Here is a 17,118-nt window from a genome sequence, read left to right as displayed (position 1 = left end):
ACATACCATCTCATATTAGCAGGCAACACATTTCTTGTGTGTCTTTTCTTAGCTTAACAGAGTCTTTTTGAGTCGTCACTATTTCCATTTCCTGAGCCTCTGCTTTGTCCTGCACAGCAAATACACGCAAACCAGCCCACACATGACAGAATCATGTTTTCTTACAGTTTCTGTGGTTTATATTACTAATAGAAGGCATGTTTTTAATTTAACATGCAAGCTTGAGAGGCAACACAATATCTGTGAATACTATTCTGACCAAGACAGAAAACACCAACATTGACAGACATGGAAAGTGATAGAGACATGAGAGCAAAACATGGGAAGAATAAAAGTCAATGGAAAGAGAAAGTGAGAGAAAGAGAGAGACAGAGGGAGAGACGGGGTTGCTGCTGGTTGATTGAGTTGTGGAATTGATGTATGACACAACAGATTGGTGTTGCCTCTCAGATACATCTGAATTGAAGGTTGTCAAAGAGAGGTAGATTATGGGACAGACAGTGGTGCTTCCAGCCTCCAGCACTAAATAAAGACATATTTATTTTGAGATGAGAGAATGAGAAGGAGAAAGTTTGTGTGTGCTTTGCTAAATCTGAGCTAACAATTTAGTATGCCAAGGGCTGAGGATAAGAGGGGCATTGTATTTTAACATGTCTGATATTATACAGCAAACAACTTGGCAATAATTCTATGCTGTATTTTTCTGAGGGCTAAATCATATAGCTGCCAAAGTCAAACTTTTGATCTGTGGCAGGAACTTTATCTGTATAAACTCCAAAAACTAAATGCATATTCCACTACTTATATGAGGCAATGCCTAGTATAGTTTGGTGGTAAAATAAGTGATAATACCCAACACAGTGTCTTGGCACAGTAAAAATGGTCAGCATTCCTTCTACAAACAGCAGTTCCCTCTGAAGGTTTTATATTTCACCATATCAAACAAGTCAGTTGCCACCTTGGCCATGCACTCTTGTCTGCACTGCAAAGTTCTTAGTCTCTTATCAAGTCTGAGCCTTGTGTGAGTTTTTTAACTGTCAAACTCATGTTACCGTTACCGTCCTCTTCCGCTTATCTGGGGTCGGGTCGCGGGGGCAGCAGCCTAAGCAGGGAAGCCCAGACTTCCCTCTCCCCAGCCACTTTGTCCAGCTCTTCCCGGGGGATCCCGAGGCGTTCCCAGGCCAGCCGAGAGACATAGTCTCTCCAGCATGTCCTGGGTCTTCCTCGGGGTCTCCTACCGGTGGGACGTGCCCTGAACACCTCACCAGGGAGGCGTCCGGGAGGCATCCTAATTAGATGCCCGAGCCACCTCATCTGGCTCCTCTCAACGTGGAGGAGCAGCAGGTCTACTCCGAGCTCCTCCCGGCTGACTGAGCTTCTCACCCTATCTCTAAGGGAGAGCCCAGCCACCCTACGGAGAAAGCTCATTTTGGCCACTTGTACCCACGATCTTGTTCTTTCAGTCACTACCCAAAGCTCATGACCATAGGTGAGGGTAGGAACAAAGATCGACTGGTAAATCGAGAGCTACCTTTCGGCTCAGCTCTCTCTTCACCACGGTGGATCTGTGCAGAGTCCGCATTACTGCAGACGCCGCACCGATCCGCCTGTCGATCTCACGCTCAATCCTTCCCTCACTCGTGAACAAGACCCCAAGGTACTTGAACTCCTCCACTTGGGGCAGGATCTCATCCCCAACCTGGAGAGTGCACTCCACCCTTTTCCTGTTGAGGACCATGGACTCGGATTTGGAGGTGCTGATTCTCATCCCGGCCGCTTTACACTCGGCTGCAAACCGATCCAGTGAGAGTTGGAGGTCACGGTCTGATGAAGTCGACAGGACCATATCCTGAAGTCCAATCCTGAGGTCACCAAACCAGACCCCCTCCACACCCTGGCTACGCCTAGAAATCCTGTCCATAAAGATTATGAACAGGATCGGTGACTTGTTTCCTCACCGGAAACAAGTCCGACTTATTACCGGCAATGCGGACCAAGCTCTGACACCGGTCATACAGGGAACGGACGGCCCATATCAGGGGGTCCGGTACCCCGTACTTCCGGAGAACCCCCCACAGGACTCCCCAAGGGACACGGTCGAATGCCTTCTCCAAGTCCACAAAACACATGTGGACTGGTTGGGCAAACTCCCATGCACCCTCAAGGATCCTGCAGAGGGTGTAGAGCTGGTCCACAGTTCCACGGCCTGGACGAAAACTACACTGCTCCTCCTGAATGGAAGGTTCGACTATCCGACAGACCCTCCTCTCCAGCACCCCCGAATAGACCTTACTAGGGAGGCTGAGGAGTGTGATCCCCGTATAGATGGAACACACCCTCCGGTCCCCCTTTTTAAAAAGAGGGACCACCACCCCAGTCTGCCAATCCAAAAGCACTGCCCCCGATGTCAACGCAATGCTGCAAAGTCGTGTCAACCATGACAGCCCCACAACATCCAGGGCCTTGAGGAACTCGGGGCGGAGCTCATCCACCCCTGGGGCCCTGCCACCGAGGAGCTTTTTGACCACCTCTGTGACCTCAGCCCCAGAAATAGGAGAGCCCACACCCGAGTCCCCAGTCGGCAAAAAGTGCTATTTTATGTTCCAACTGACCCTCCCAAATTCCATAAATATTTGTTTGCGTCCTAATTGCTATTGCAAGTGGTTCTATTGCAAGAATAAACAGTAATGGGGAAAGAGGGCTTCCTTGCGGGCAACTTCTAGAGACATTAAAAGGTTTAGAGACCACATTATTGGTTAAGACTTCTGCAGTGAGTCCTGTACAAAGCAATCTGACCCATTTACAAAATCTATCTCCAAAGCCAAAGCGGGCAAGCACTTCGAACAGATAAGGCCATTTGAAACGGTTGAAGGCCTTCTCTGCATCAAGTGAAAGCAAGGCCATGTCTTTTGCCGCTTTTTGACTGTGTAAGATATTCAGTACTCGCCTGACATTGTGAAACCCTTGTCCACCTTGGATAAATCCATTTTGATCCCCTCCCACCAGCTGAGGAAGCTGGCCTTCTAATCTTCTTGCAAGAACTTCAGGAAGGCTAATTGGCCGCATATTTTCACATTTTGTATTTGGTTTTCCTGATTTTGGAAGCAGTGTGATTAGTGCAACCCTCATGGATGCAGGGAGGAGACCATTCTTGAAGGATCCCTGAAACACCTCCAATAAGGGTGTCAGTAATTTGGACTGACATGTTTTATATAGGTCTATGGGAATTCCATCAAGGCCTGCTGCTTTTCCAGCCTGCATAGAGCCCATTGCATCTGCTATCTCCTGTTTTGTTATTTCTTCATGTCTTGTTCTCCTCTTCAGAAAGTTTGGGGATATTGAGGTCATTCAAGAATGTTGTCTGCCCTCCAAGTTGGGAGAGCACTCAGAGCTATACAGTCTCTCATAGAAGACCCTGAAAGTCTCACTAATTTCTTCCGGGTTCACAACCGTTTTCCCATTTCGAGCTTCTATATAGTTAATTGACCTTTCTGTTTGTTGTTGTTTAATACGCCATGCTAATATTCTCCCAGATTTTTCCCCTTGTTCATAGTATGATTGTTTGAGTTTCAATAGGTTGGTAGCTGCTTTATTAGCTGATAATTCATTATACTGAGATCTGAGAGTAAGAAGTTCTGTATGTGTATCTGGTGAGCAAGATTTATTTTGATAGAGATCAGTTTCGAGTTTCTTAATTTTTTCTTCTAGCGTCCTCATTTCAAGTTGTGCTCTCTTTTTTTTGAACTAGTGAAACAAATGATTTGGCCCCTAATAAAGGCCTTAAATGCCTCCCACCTTATACTAGCCGATGTTTCAGAAGTGTTACATTCGAAATACAAGTCAATTTGTTTATCGAGGAAATCTACAAATGCAGGATCCATAAGCCACTCTGGTTGGAAGTGCCATTTTGGGGGTCTCTTACAAGCTTATCATCTTCATATATCATGGATATTGCTGCATGGTCAGATAAGACTATGCTGCTATACTGGCACTCTTTAATTTTGGAAACAAATAATGCTGAAACTAGGAAATAATCTATACACAAATGAGTTTTATAAGTGCCAGAATAACAGGAGTACTCCACTGCACCTGGGTTTCCATATCTCCATATATCCAATAAATGTAACTCTTTCATAAAATGGTGTATTGTCTTCCTCGACCTGGTATGGGTATTATCAAAGCCTGATGATCTATCACTTGACGGATGCAGTTGAAGTCACCAGCTACTACATAGTTTCCAGAGAGATTTGAAATTGTCAGGAATAAATTGTTATAGAATTTGGGGTCATCTTTATTTGGACCGTGAACATTTATCAGATTTATATTTTCCGATAATAAAATACCTTGGACCATGATATATCTGCCAGCAGGGTCCTCTATAACATTATGGATTTGGAAAGGGACTGATTTATGGATCAATATCATGAGTAGTATAAGGAGCAGAAAACACCTGACCCTGCCACCTTCTTCTTATCTTAGAGATATCCCCACTCAGCAAATGAGTTTCTTGTAGGAAAACTATTTTTGATTGTAAAAATGTTATCCTGCTCATCACTTGCTCTATCTCTACAGTTCCATGAGGTGAATTTTACCTTAAAACTATCAGACATGAGTTATTTGGTTTGTGTTAATAGTGCATTGAAGAAAACATCCCCAAAAGAAGCATAATAAGAAAAAACAAAACAAAAACAAAAAATAAACCAACAAAAGAACATAAACCAGAAGAAGAAAAAAAATAAATGAAGAGAAAAGAGGGACTCCCCTCACCCCTTTGCAGGTACAGTACCATGTTGCCATGGAAGCACCTCCTTTCCTCCCCTTTTTAAACAACTGCTTATGACCTAGGGATCATGATGTGGTGGGCATCCCTCTCAGTAGTCCACACATTTGGATGAATAAACATCAGTGATTAGTCTTTTCTTACAGTCCGTTTTAAATCCCTGCTGTGCAGGTATTTCCCCAAAACTGACAGGTCAGACAGTTGGATACGTCATCCATTTACAGCTGTGCCTGCTTCTTTATCAGTATCTGAACAGGATAGTCTCATTGAGATTTCAACCAATGGATCCATGAAAATGGAATTTAATCAGAAGCCACTGCCAGATTTCTGGATCGGACTGCGCACAGAACAGCCTGCACTGGCCAAACACGCTGTCAAGACCTTGATGCCCTTTGCCACCACGTACTTGTGTGAGAGTGGATTTTCAGCCCTGACAAGCATGAAAACAAAATACAGAGCGAGACTTTGTGTGGAGAACGATTTAAGATTCAGACTTTCTCAAATTCAGCCAAATATTGCAGAGTTATGTGCATCCTCTCAAGCACACCCTTCTCATTAAAGCTGTGGTGAGTTTGGTAGATTTATTTTTTCAAAAGTGAACTGGTTTTGCTCACTGAAAATGCTGGTAAAATTGATCTATTTGGTGGAAAATAAAATAATATAGAAATAATTTAAGGGATTTTATTTGATGTGTTATATATATGTGTGTGTGTGTGTGTGTGTGTGTGTGTGTGTGTGTGGTGGGGGTGCTTACAGACAGGTTTTTTGTGTGTGTGGGAGTAGGGGGTACATGGCTGGAGGTCAGATGTCTGAAGGGGTACGTGGCTGTGAAAAGTTTGGGAACCACTGATAGAGGGTGTGAGCAATCCAGGTTGGATATGATGTCATTTCTTCATTCATTTGAGTTTTTTTTACAAGCAGAATCTATGATTGGATCCAACAGGTTCTGGGAGGAACTGAAAAAAGTCTGAGCACAACACATGCTGCATTTTCAAACTAGCAGATGTTTTTCTTACTACCTGTAGACTAAATCTGTTTCATCTGGTCAAATTTTCTGAGTGTCTCTTCAGGCTTTGAATTATTATGAATTTGTTTGATTTCAATGGAAGGCTCCATATATATATATATATTTGATTAGTCATTTGGACTTTGCACAACATTTTGATTACCTTTTAATTTGATTGATATATTTTTTTGTGCACTTTAAAAAACAGATTGCATCCCTACTGTGGAGTGTTGGCTCTAGACTCTTCCTCCATGGCCTTGTCCTTTCACAACTTTTTCAACCTGTCATGTGATGGCACTGAAACAGTCCACTGACAAAATGGTAACATTCTAAACTTAAATTTTCCCTTTCTTTCAATCTGTCTGAATCTACAGACAAAACCTCTATTTCTGATGGCTACATTCACTACACGAACAGAGAATGTTTGCTTCATGCTCAAGATGTGGTGCTGGTTAAATTGGAGCAGAGCGGGTGTAGTATATAGAGCGAGCGAGAGATAGGGAATCAGATGGGGGATGTTAGGATAGATGGTAGAGACAAAACACAGCTCATTCCTTAAGGAGAAGGTTGACAGAATGAGACAGAGAGAGTGGAAATCCTCACAGTCACAGACTCAGATACAAGTATACATGCACATATAAACTGCTTTCATTTATTGTTATCAAATGGATCATTTATTTGTTTCAATTTTGCATCAGTCGTAAACTTGATTTAATCCATGTGTTATATGCAGCACAGCCTAATGCACTCAAAACTCACATTTAATCGATAGAAATGACAAGTTGATTTTTCCTGATTAGATGTGATTGCATACATGAGGAAATGGATATATGTCTGTCTCTGCTTGCAGAAACAAATCTTGCTCTCTTGTACAGTAAGTCATCAGGGAGGCTCAATGGGGTATGCACATTACTCAGCTGCACTCATCATCAATAAAGTATCAAAATGAAAAGAAAGAAAGAAAGGAATATACACTGAACCCAGAGCAATGCCCAATAATTTTAACTTCCTTCCATTTATATAAATGGTCCATTTCATGCAAGTCTCATGAGTACCCTAACATGAAATAACGCAAAGGCTTTTCAAATAAGATCATTTTAGGGTCCATTGGATCTCAGCAACAGGAGCGTTTTTTTTCAAATTGTTTACTAAATCAATTACACTACTGGATGACTGTATCACCATACACATTATAGCTCTGGGAAGGCTTTCAACATTTAACAGCTTCTTAACATTGCTGAGGTCTTATTATGCCACTCACTAACTGCATGTGTTGAATTGATTTTGCGCATACATTTTACTCATTTTATTTATTGCACAAGCTTCAACACAACCACCATGCTTATACCAACAATCACCTGCAGGACACACTGACAGTCCAGGACATCATTGCTGAGAGCAGTTCTGTTGCATCTGAACAAGTGACCTAATATTAATTTGAAACCAAGTTTAATCAAAGGTGTGATTTATAATGGAATACACAAGTACTATCAATAATATAGAAGACAATTAGAGAAAAAAAAAAGATTAAGTGCACTTTCAAATTGTACCCATGTTTAGTTACCATCTATTCAGAATTGGCTTATTCTGCAGACACACACCACAGGCACGTACCAGTGTTGTCATGATGTAATTACCAGTGGCAGACCAATTTATATGCTTTATGTATTAAAGAGCAGGGAGCCTGGGACATATTACAAAGTTGAAATAGTAAACGGGTGAAAATGAGATTGCAGACATAAACAATGGCAATATCATCCAACAGAGCAAAGCTAAAAAAGGTACACTATGACAGTGTTAGTCACCCAGATCATTTCTAAATCATTAAGCCATGTCGCTAAAATCAGTCGATATGGCTGCGGGACTGTGGGACTTCTGACACTTTCAAATTAGAAGCAAAGAAAATTGTACTCAACAAAGTTTGTCCAAAGTTTGTTCAAATCAAAACAGAGTCCAGCAGATGTAAACCAACAATCACATCCCACGCCCCCTTAAATTAATCAGTCAGGGCTCAACACCTGATTACTGATAAGCCATTTATTCAGTGGCTCAGCAAAGAAATGGGAGGTTTTGAGCTCTTTAATAATGTTCTCTTGTGATATGACAGGTTGCTCAGATTGCATTTGACCATATTTCTGTTTAAGTTTGAAGACACAAACGAAGATGCTTATAGTCATTTTAATTAGTTTAGCTTCACTTTGAATTAGTCATAAGCTCCATATTGGTTATATTGGTGTAAAATTAAAGCGTTAAAATAATTATCCATGTCAAAGTCACACATTTTTGTAAAAGGTAAGAAACATGAATACAGGAGGAGGTGCCATAATTAGAAAAAAATGCTGTCAATGATGAAAGGGAGATGATGACATGCAGAAAATATTATCAGTGCATTTATAATATATGTCATCATATCAGTTTACTGACATGAGGAAAATGTCTTTGATATAACAAAATAATACAATTACGATTATAGACTCTAACAGTACTGATAGACTTAGATAGAAAGTCCTCACTTAAACACTCACAGAAAATCTTTTTTTTAAAATATACTTTTTATTAGTCTCATTTACTTTCTCTATAGCTCTTTTACACACATACACTAACCCTAACACACACACACACACACACACACTTATGCAGTCTACTGTACCTGCCTCCCGGGGGTGTTTGTGCCGGTCAGAAAAGTGGTCCTAGACTCCCAGCTCCAATTAAGAGAACAGACAATTGGTGGGAGACAGAGGGAGAATATGGCCTCCTTGCAGATGCAGAAACACTCCAGCAGAATATTAATAACTGCTAACATTTCAACCATATCTTGCTATCTCCAATAGCAGCTTTGTTTATGGAAATTCACTGCTTATTTTGTGTCTTAGATGTAAAGAAAATGCTTCATGTCCCTGTGACCAAGCAGAGCAATTTAACAATTTATTCTAAAGGGTGAAAGACACACTAAAGTAAAGAGAAAGAGATAAATAGTTGTGTATGTTGCTATTTGGAGTAAAGGTTGCAACTGAGTGCACAGACTTTCAGGGATTGGGATAAAAATATATGAAATTCTATTGTGAAATATGCTTTAAATGACGGTGGTTCTGCTATGGTTATTAAGTTTAATGACACTTTGTAGTGTAATGATTCACAAATAATCAAGTACAGATTGATGTAAGTGTGATTCTATAAAAATAAATAATGTTTGCTTTTGGTGTGATTTGGAAAACTAAAAACAATTATATACACTTAATTTCTTTCATTATTATAGAAGTGATCACTTAATAGCAACTATTGGAAGTTTTCATGCTGACTGTCCTTTACAAAACTCATAGAGGTTGTAAACATAATCAGTTGCTGTTAGAAGATGATGTATTTATTTCTCAAACAAAGTAATTTATTGCAGATTTCTTTAACTTAGCCAGCTTGCATGTTGTCTGGTATAGATTTATATCTGATTTTTGAGGCCATGCTATTAAATACTTGTCCTCTAGGCACATATACACAGGATTAAATGATGCTTTTGGGAAAAAAAGTAAAGTTATTTACTGTAGATATTTCAGATAACTCTCCAGGTCCCTGTGATTTGGTTTTGTTGGTTTGAAACAGATTCAAGAGAGATAAGATTTATCAGCATGAGGTCAGTAGTATTATTTACAGGTCCAAGGCTATGTGGATGGATTCGAGAAAAATACTCCATGAGGTTTCTGTGGATGCAGTATATCAGGGGTTTTCAAAGTCTGACACTGTGGGCCTCCCGTTGGACAAAACTGAGACAAGTGCGACCCCCCAACAGCCCACATCTACAGTCACACTGCAGGCCAATTGCAAATTGTGATATTTGAATTCTATGTGTATGTCCACTTCTTCTTGGGGCAGCTGTGGCTCAGGAGGTAGAGCGGTCGTCCTCCAATTGGAAGATTGGCGGTTCATGTGGACTGGCGGCTCCTCCAGTCCACATGTCGATGTGTCCTTGGGCAAGACACTTAACCCCAAATTGCTCTTGTTGCTGCGCCAACAGTGTGTGAATATGTATGAATGGTTAGCTTCCCCCTGATGTGCAGGTTGGTACCCTGCATGGTAGCCTCTGCCATCAGTGTATGAATGTGTGTGAATGGGTTACATGTAATGTAAAAGCACTTTGAGTAGTCGTAAAGACTAGAAAAGCGCTATATAAGTACAGTCCATCCAGTCCATTCTTGTAGTAATATACGATTTTAAGCATTATAGTGTCTTAAAATGATTAAATGAAACATGAAAAGTTAATATTAATGGATTTTGTCACTCCTATTAATATTCTTTGTGCATTGTGTAACTTCAATTTGGGGGAAAATCGTGGACATGAACAGACAAGTACAATGCTATGCATCTAGTGTGGGATATAACTTCAGCCCAGTTTTTTCATTTTGGCACATTTTGGTTTAAATGAGCTATTACCAGTCCCTGTTTGCAATATAGCCATTATGTACATACAACCATCACTGGATTACTTTGACTCTGAAAAAAACGTGATGAAGTTTTGGAGTAATAAGAAGCACTGCTTTTCAGTTATTTCTGAGCAGGTTTATGGATGTTTATTTGCAATGCTTATAAGAGAAGTGTAAGTCACATTGAATCTAAAAATATATGGTGTTCAGTGTTTGGGGTTCAAAAAAGACTGAAGAATGAATTTTACCATGATCACATATACAGTTGATTAAAGCCTGCAACTATGAAAGAGCTTCTTTAATGTCATGATACGGTAGAATTAATACATTCTCTGACAATTTCCACTTATTGCTTTCTTGAGTTTGCCCTCCACAGATGCTTGCCTTTTACAGAAAGTATGAACAGAAATTGGGATGTTCATTTAGAATAAAAAAGCAATAAATAAATAAAACAAAACAAAATAAACTACATTCTTGTTCTAGGGGTAAATGCAGCTTTAACACTGCTAAACCTCATAATAACAGTTTGAAAGCTTCATGGAGTCAAACCATTTATAAGAATCTGTCTAATCTAATGTGTACTGCCACTACCACAATTTCCTCTGTGCTCATTTACTATGCTTTTGTTTTTTTAAATGGGATTGTTATTTTTGGTTTATTTTTAGTTAGCTGTGAAAAGCCTGGCAGCAACTTGTACATTTAATGAAGACATTTGCATAGAAAATAAGCACAACATGCATACAATATTAAACACTGTATTAACTTCCTAAAATCAACATTGGTATGACACAATTCTGAAATAATGCGTTACGCTGCTGTTGTTACTTGAGAGTTGAATGTTTGGATATGTGTATATTGTTTGTTGTACTGTTAACCCAGGTTTTTGACATTTAACAATATACTGTTTTATGAGCAGTAGCTGTGCATTACTGTAGGTGTAGGAAGCATTGAGCACTGTGGGTTGAACCACCTTTAATAATATCCACTCTTGCATGTAATTGCAATTCATGTTAGATTATATTTTTTAAATCTTATCTAATCAACGAGTGAAGTGGAGAGAATTGAAGTTAAAGTGTCATTATTCTCCAATAAACTGCATCAGGCCCGTGTCTCAGAACTAGATTATATAGCTAGCCAGTTATGTTTGTGCCTTGGTTGGTTTAAACACACATTTAATCACACATTAACACTGCTACTGACAAGCACTTCACATAAATATTTAGGGCAATATTTCTGGACAAAAGGCATCAATTTATGGATTAATTGAATCATTGGAGTAATATATAGTTAAGATTATCACTGGCATTTTTTTGAGTGGTGCCTTTAAAATGAATGACAAAGGATTTGAGGGTGCTTTATTGAATTACAGTTTGAAAGTGAGCGCAGCATAGGATGGTTCACTTGGGAATGGAATGATTTTAAGTTATCAAATGTTCAAATAAACCTCCTGACTTTATTGGTTATAGGGTACCTTGATTGAAATTTATCTTGTTCAATGTTTCCATTGATTTCTATAAAATCCTTAGAGAATAGTCTGCATCACAAGTTATTTTAAACTGTCAAATCCCTTTCATCACTCACCTCAGCAGTGACTCTCTCCGCACTGTCCCTGCGTCCTGCCCATGCCGCTGACTCACTCTCAAACACCAGGACGTCAAGAGAAGTGGTGGAGTGATAATTATGTACTGTAGTGAGCAGTTCATATTATTTCACATTTATAATCAGACCAAGTTATACTGAATGTAAATACAACTGACTCTAAAGTACCAGTCTTTGATGCTGGAGCAGAGGAAATTGTCAGATTATATACAATACATTATCTTGTGAAAGGATGACTTTGTTCTACCATCAGAACAATGTAAGCACAATAGTCATAATGTGTGTACAATCAGGACAATGTTAGTCAGTAGATTATAACATACATGATGTTCACTCAATGTTCAATGATGTTCACTCAATCAGCATTTCATGTAACATAAGTGATGTCATGGTCAGCAGATTATGACACACACATACACCTAATCATATGACATAGTTGCTCATTTGAGTCAGAAAAGATTTCCCATTACACCTTCTTTGAAAAAAAACCTCCTTATGTCCATGTTGAGTAAATGTATCAAACAAAGAGATCCGAAATGAAAACAAGCCCTCTTAATCTTTTCACTATTTTGCATAGCATTGGTGTTTCCTTTTTTAAGATTGGGCATCTTTTGCTTTTATTTGAGAATTGATGACAGAGAGGCCGACATAAAACAAGAATATGAAGTGCAACAAAGGTCCAAATCAGAAAGATTGCAATGCAAAGACGTGCAGTAAACACACAGCTTTATATTAGTTAACCAAACAGCAAGGCTTCTGTCAGTCGGTATAGAGACTTTGTGACAAAAAAAAAAAAAAGCACTGAGCAATAGGTGAACAAAACATGATTTTGAGATGAGATTTGGGCATTGTCTCAATAAGCAAAGCAGAATGTATTTGATAATGAAGCACTGACACAGTGATCTGAAATCAGTGCTGAGTGGATAGACTGATGCACTGATTTGTGGCATGGTAAAAGGGGCAAGGTCTAAACTAGTAATTTTGAAAAGTGAGTGCGACTTGTCCCACCTTCATAAAATAAATGTGACGCCCATGGCCCAAACCCTTCTACTGTCTGTGTTATTTAATAAAAGGCTAAGATCATATAACTTGTGTCATCAGTCACATTACTGCATCTCCAGTTGACTGAAATCAGACCTTAACAGACAGGTGCAGACTGAGAGACAGGAAAGACAAATTCTCTTATTGACTCGTGTCTTTCTCAGTTTTCGTATCAGCTGTCAGTACAGATGGGTTGCTGTTGTTCAGCTGACAAATGAAAGGCAGGATATTTACTTCTCAGTAACACTTTACAGTCAATACCTATCACACCATGGAATAACAATAATCTTAGAACTCAATATTTAATCACCTTTGTCTGTTAAATATTGAGCTTACAGGAGGCCAAGCCATGTTGAAATACAGTACCTGTCAAGCATTTATGATTCTGTGATAGGGTATTTTTAAAAACATTGTAGATTGTTGTCAATAGTGTTTAGTCGATTCATATTATCTGCAATGCATCCTTTATAACAAAAGATTTTATGACCAGTCTTTTCAAACTTCTTAGACTGAGTCACGTGTCTCCCTCCAGGTGTTGCCCATCAGAAGGTAATTCCCAGACAGATAGATCCTCCTCCTGTTTGAAAACAGATGGCTTTAACCAGGACATGTTGTCTCCCTCCTCTTGTCAACTCACGAATCAGATATTTATGAACAATAATAAACCTCCTCATCTATAATATCACTATTGCTGGATGAGAACAATATATTTTACTCATTTTTTTAGGTATAAAAATGAACAGTTGTCACCTCATTTGCACCCTTCAAACTCAAAACAAAACAAGTGTGTGTAGCGCGGCAGTCAGGGTAGATACTGTAGATGAGTCAACAAAGCATTGGATGAAGGGCCCATAAACTTTTTTAACCCAAACCACAGTGTTTCCCTACCTTTAACAAAGTACATTATTACATTACATTATTGTGTTATTTTTACAGGTTTTAAAAGTCATGCATGTCAGAAAGATTATGAAAACAACTAAATGCAAACCTTGCAGTTACTGTAGCACATACTCCATACTGTGACATTCTCTCCACCTATGATTCCCCAGACACCTAATCATCCTGAAGCATGTACACTGAAAATCACCATGATTCAATTTTTAGGTTGCTTCTACGTTTGTCATTTATCCCCCCAAACCTTGCCCCGCATCACAGGGCTTTCAAATGGATCTTTTCCCCTCCAGGCTCTGGAAACCTGTGGCCGGGCAACAGAGGAGCCATTTATCTCTTCTGCAGCATGCTGAGAATAATCTGGGATGTGCATGTGCATGTTATTTGGTTTGTGTGTGTGTGTGTCTGTGTGTGTGTGTGTGCATGCTTGTGTGCGCGTGGTGGCACAAGGACAGTTGTAAACAGAACCATGCAGAACCAAGTTGCCGGTGGGCCGAAGCTAGCAATAACAGAGCTAGAGAAGCTAATGCTCTGTGCGAGGAAGAATCTGACGTGATTTAGTATCAACGTCAATGAGCTGGGCAAGGACAATGGTTCACTAGAGCTCGGTAGAGAAATGAGGACAGGGCTGGGGAAATGGGCAGAGGCTATGAAGAATATCAGGATAGAGGTGAAGTAAAAGAAGGGGAGAGAGATTACTCTAGTTGTAGGCCTGAGGATATGGATTGGGATGCAGTTGGCCAAGGCATCCTGAGATATGGGAGATGGAAGAGGATCTTTCTTGCTATAGGAATGAGGTGGAGGCAGGTTGGGCCAGTTTATGAGAGTATCCTATGGATAAAGGTCCAATTTAAAGGAAGGAATAGAGCTAAACTTTAATAATCCTATGTTGATGGTTGAAAAACTGAATTTCTCAGTGTGGTTACAGTCAACCATAAGCATTAAGTACTTTAAACGCCAGTCTCTAGATTTGATACAGTAGTACAGACATTTTATGGCTCAGCTTGGGTTAATACTAGAGCTTAGATGAACACTAGAACACTGCCCTACAAAGGCAGGGAGCCGTGACAACAGGAAGTAGAGAAAAAAAGGCTTAAAATGTTCAGTCTGGCCGGGAATCTACAATAGAAATGTTGTAATACTTTAATTTCATTTAATTTAAGGCTAACTATCTATCTATCTGATAATCTATAAAAACAATGTCATTTTTTAGTTATTCATTTGAACATTTTAAACTTCATCTTGATCTTTCTGACAATCTGCTATTAATTATATTGAAATTGACATAATCAATTAATGTGCAATTTAAGACATGTAATTATGTAATTTGATAGTTGCCTAACAACACAACATAAAGTCCACTGGAGTCAAAAGATAAGTTAGCTGCTCCTCTGCTAATTAGCTAGTCTTTTAGCAGGACTAGTCTTTTTTTCTCCAACATGACTCACTTTAGTCATGTTGGGTTTATGTTGGGAATTACCAAAGCTTTATAGCTTTATGACTAACCATAACAGTCTTCTGGGCCACCTTTATATTAACAGCTGTCTTGTTTTGGCTACAGAGAGTCTGGCTCAGTAAACTCTTCATCCTGTTGCAGAGTGTCATGGTTTGGTTTTTATTCATTTTGTAATTACTGAAAACTTTACATCCTGGAGCTGAAACCAGTCTTGTTTTGTCTCAGTTTTGACCATATATGTAGTAAGCCTACTGCAGTTTGGCTTTGTAAGACAGACTGAAAAGGCCATACAATAGGACATTTTATGAATTCCTGTGCATTTTGAAGGTGTTACTATCTGCTACTTTAAAACTTATGCGTCATTGCTGATATGCAACCCTTCTCTGATGAGTCCACAGACAGAGTGGAAACATGCGGTATACTGCCATACATGCCCTAACTCTCTTTTATTATGTCCCTCTGCCTCTCTAGCCTGTCTTTAGTTCTGACATGCATGCTTCCCTTGCACACACACACACACACACACACACACACACACACACACACACACACACACACACACACACACACACACACACACACACACACACACACACACACACACAGTGTAATCACAACAAATCAGCGGTTCAGTGTGTGTAAATGTCAGGTCATTAGTGTACTCCAGTCTCTTCCTGTCTAATTGGACCATGGTAAATATAGCAGCTCAACATTGATTTCTGCACATCCTGCTCATTCACTTCCCCTCTCACTTATTCTCTTTTTTCATTCTCTCTTTTTTCACCTCTGATCTTCTAACTCTTACTTGGTAAACAATGCCATGTCACCAGTATTTTAAGACCTGCATACTATACTCTATAGAAATACCGGAAATCATAACTGTTTGACAGTTTTCTTCCTATGTTTATACTATCTGTATTGCCATAATTTTTAAGTTTTTATGCTGCCCTCTTGCTTAGGTCTCTGATTTTAACCGTAATGAGATGTTGAATTGGTTAAACAAAGAATAAAAAAGAAAAGTATGTGTCAGTCTTGACTCTCACTGATTAATTGTTTGTCACTGTATTATTTGTCTTTAACTAAATGTTTTTGTCTAAAGCTTCTGACTTTAATATTGGCTGGGTATTGTATCAATGACCAGGGTATAGTACACCAAATAAAGATGAGCTGTATTGTGTTTGATTAGACATTAGCCAATATCTGACAAAATGTGAGGTATAGTTTGGCATAGATTATGTTGCAACAGAATTGATTAGACCACAGCAGTTTTATGGTGTCCTGTGGCAGCTTTAAGCAGCAAACATAAAAAATAATGAGGTACTGCGAATAATTTCTGTGGCAACAAGTCAAACCTCCTGTTACTTGATTAAGTTGTAAATTCCATGAAGCTGATTAGTTGAGCACAATCAAAAATGTTCTCCATTAATGGGATCAAGTACATTTATTGTTGCTGGTATTTCATTTCTTTATATATCACCATTGCAGTGGAGAGATGGTGTTGAGCTACATATGTAGCCAAAAAGCCTTGGAGGAGTTTTCACTGTAAAGACAGAGAGCTCTGGTTTTCACACAACAGATATTCAGTCCTTAGCTAGAGTAACAACAACTACCAAGAGGGGGCAGAATTGTAAAGGACTTAGCAAGACACACACCAGCACACAGTCACAGAGTATATTGACTGTAATGTGTGGCGTGTGTGTGGAGTGTGAGGAAGTCTGTGTGCATGTCACTGACAGTGTCAATGAGTTTTAGTAACTTAGTGACTTAGTTAATGGCCACGACAGGAGGTTCCTTAACATGCTAAAGAACAGACTGCATCTCACACCTGCCTGTGTCACAGGCATTATCACACCTGAACACACACTTAATGTATTGAGGGAGCTGTTTGATAAAATGAGAGAGGACACAACCTAGGATGAGGGGGAAGGACAAA

This window comes from Scomber japonicus, chromosome 1 (assembly GCF_027409825.1).
Source record: "Scomber japonicus isolate fScoJap1 chromosome 1, fScoJap1.pri, whole genome shotgun sequence".
Taxonomy (NCBI): Eukaryota; Metazoa; Chordata; class Actinopteri; order Scombriformes; family Scombridae; genus Scomber; species Scomber japonicus.
Note: the sequence above shows the minus strand (reverse complement) of the source record.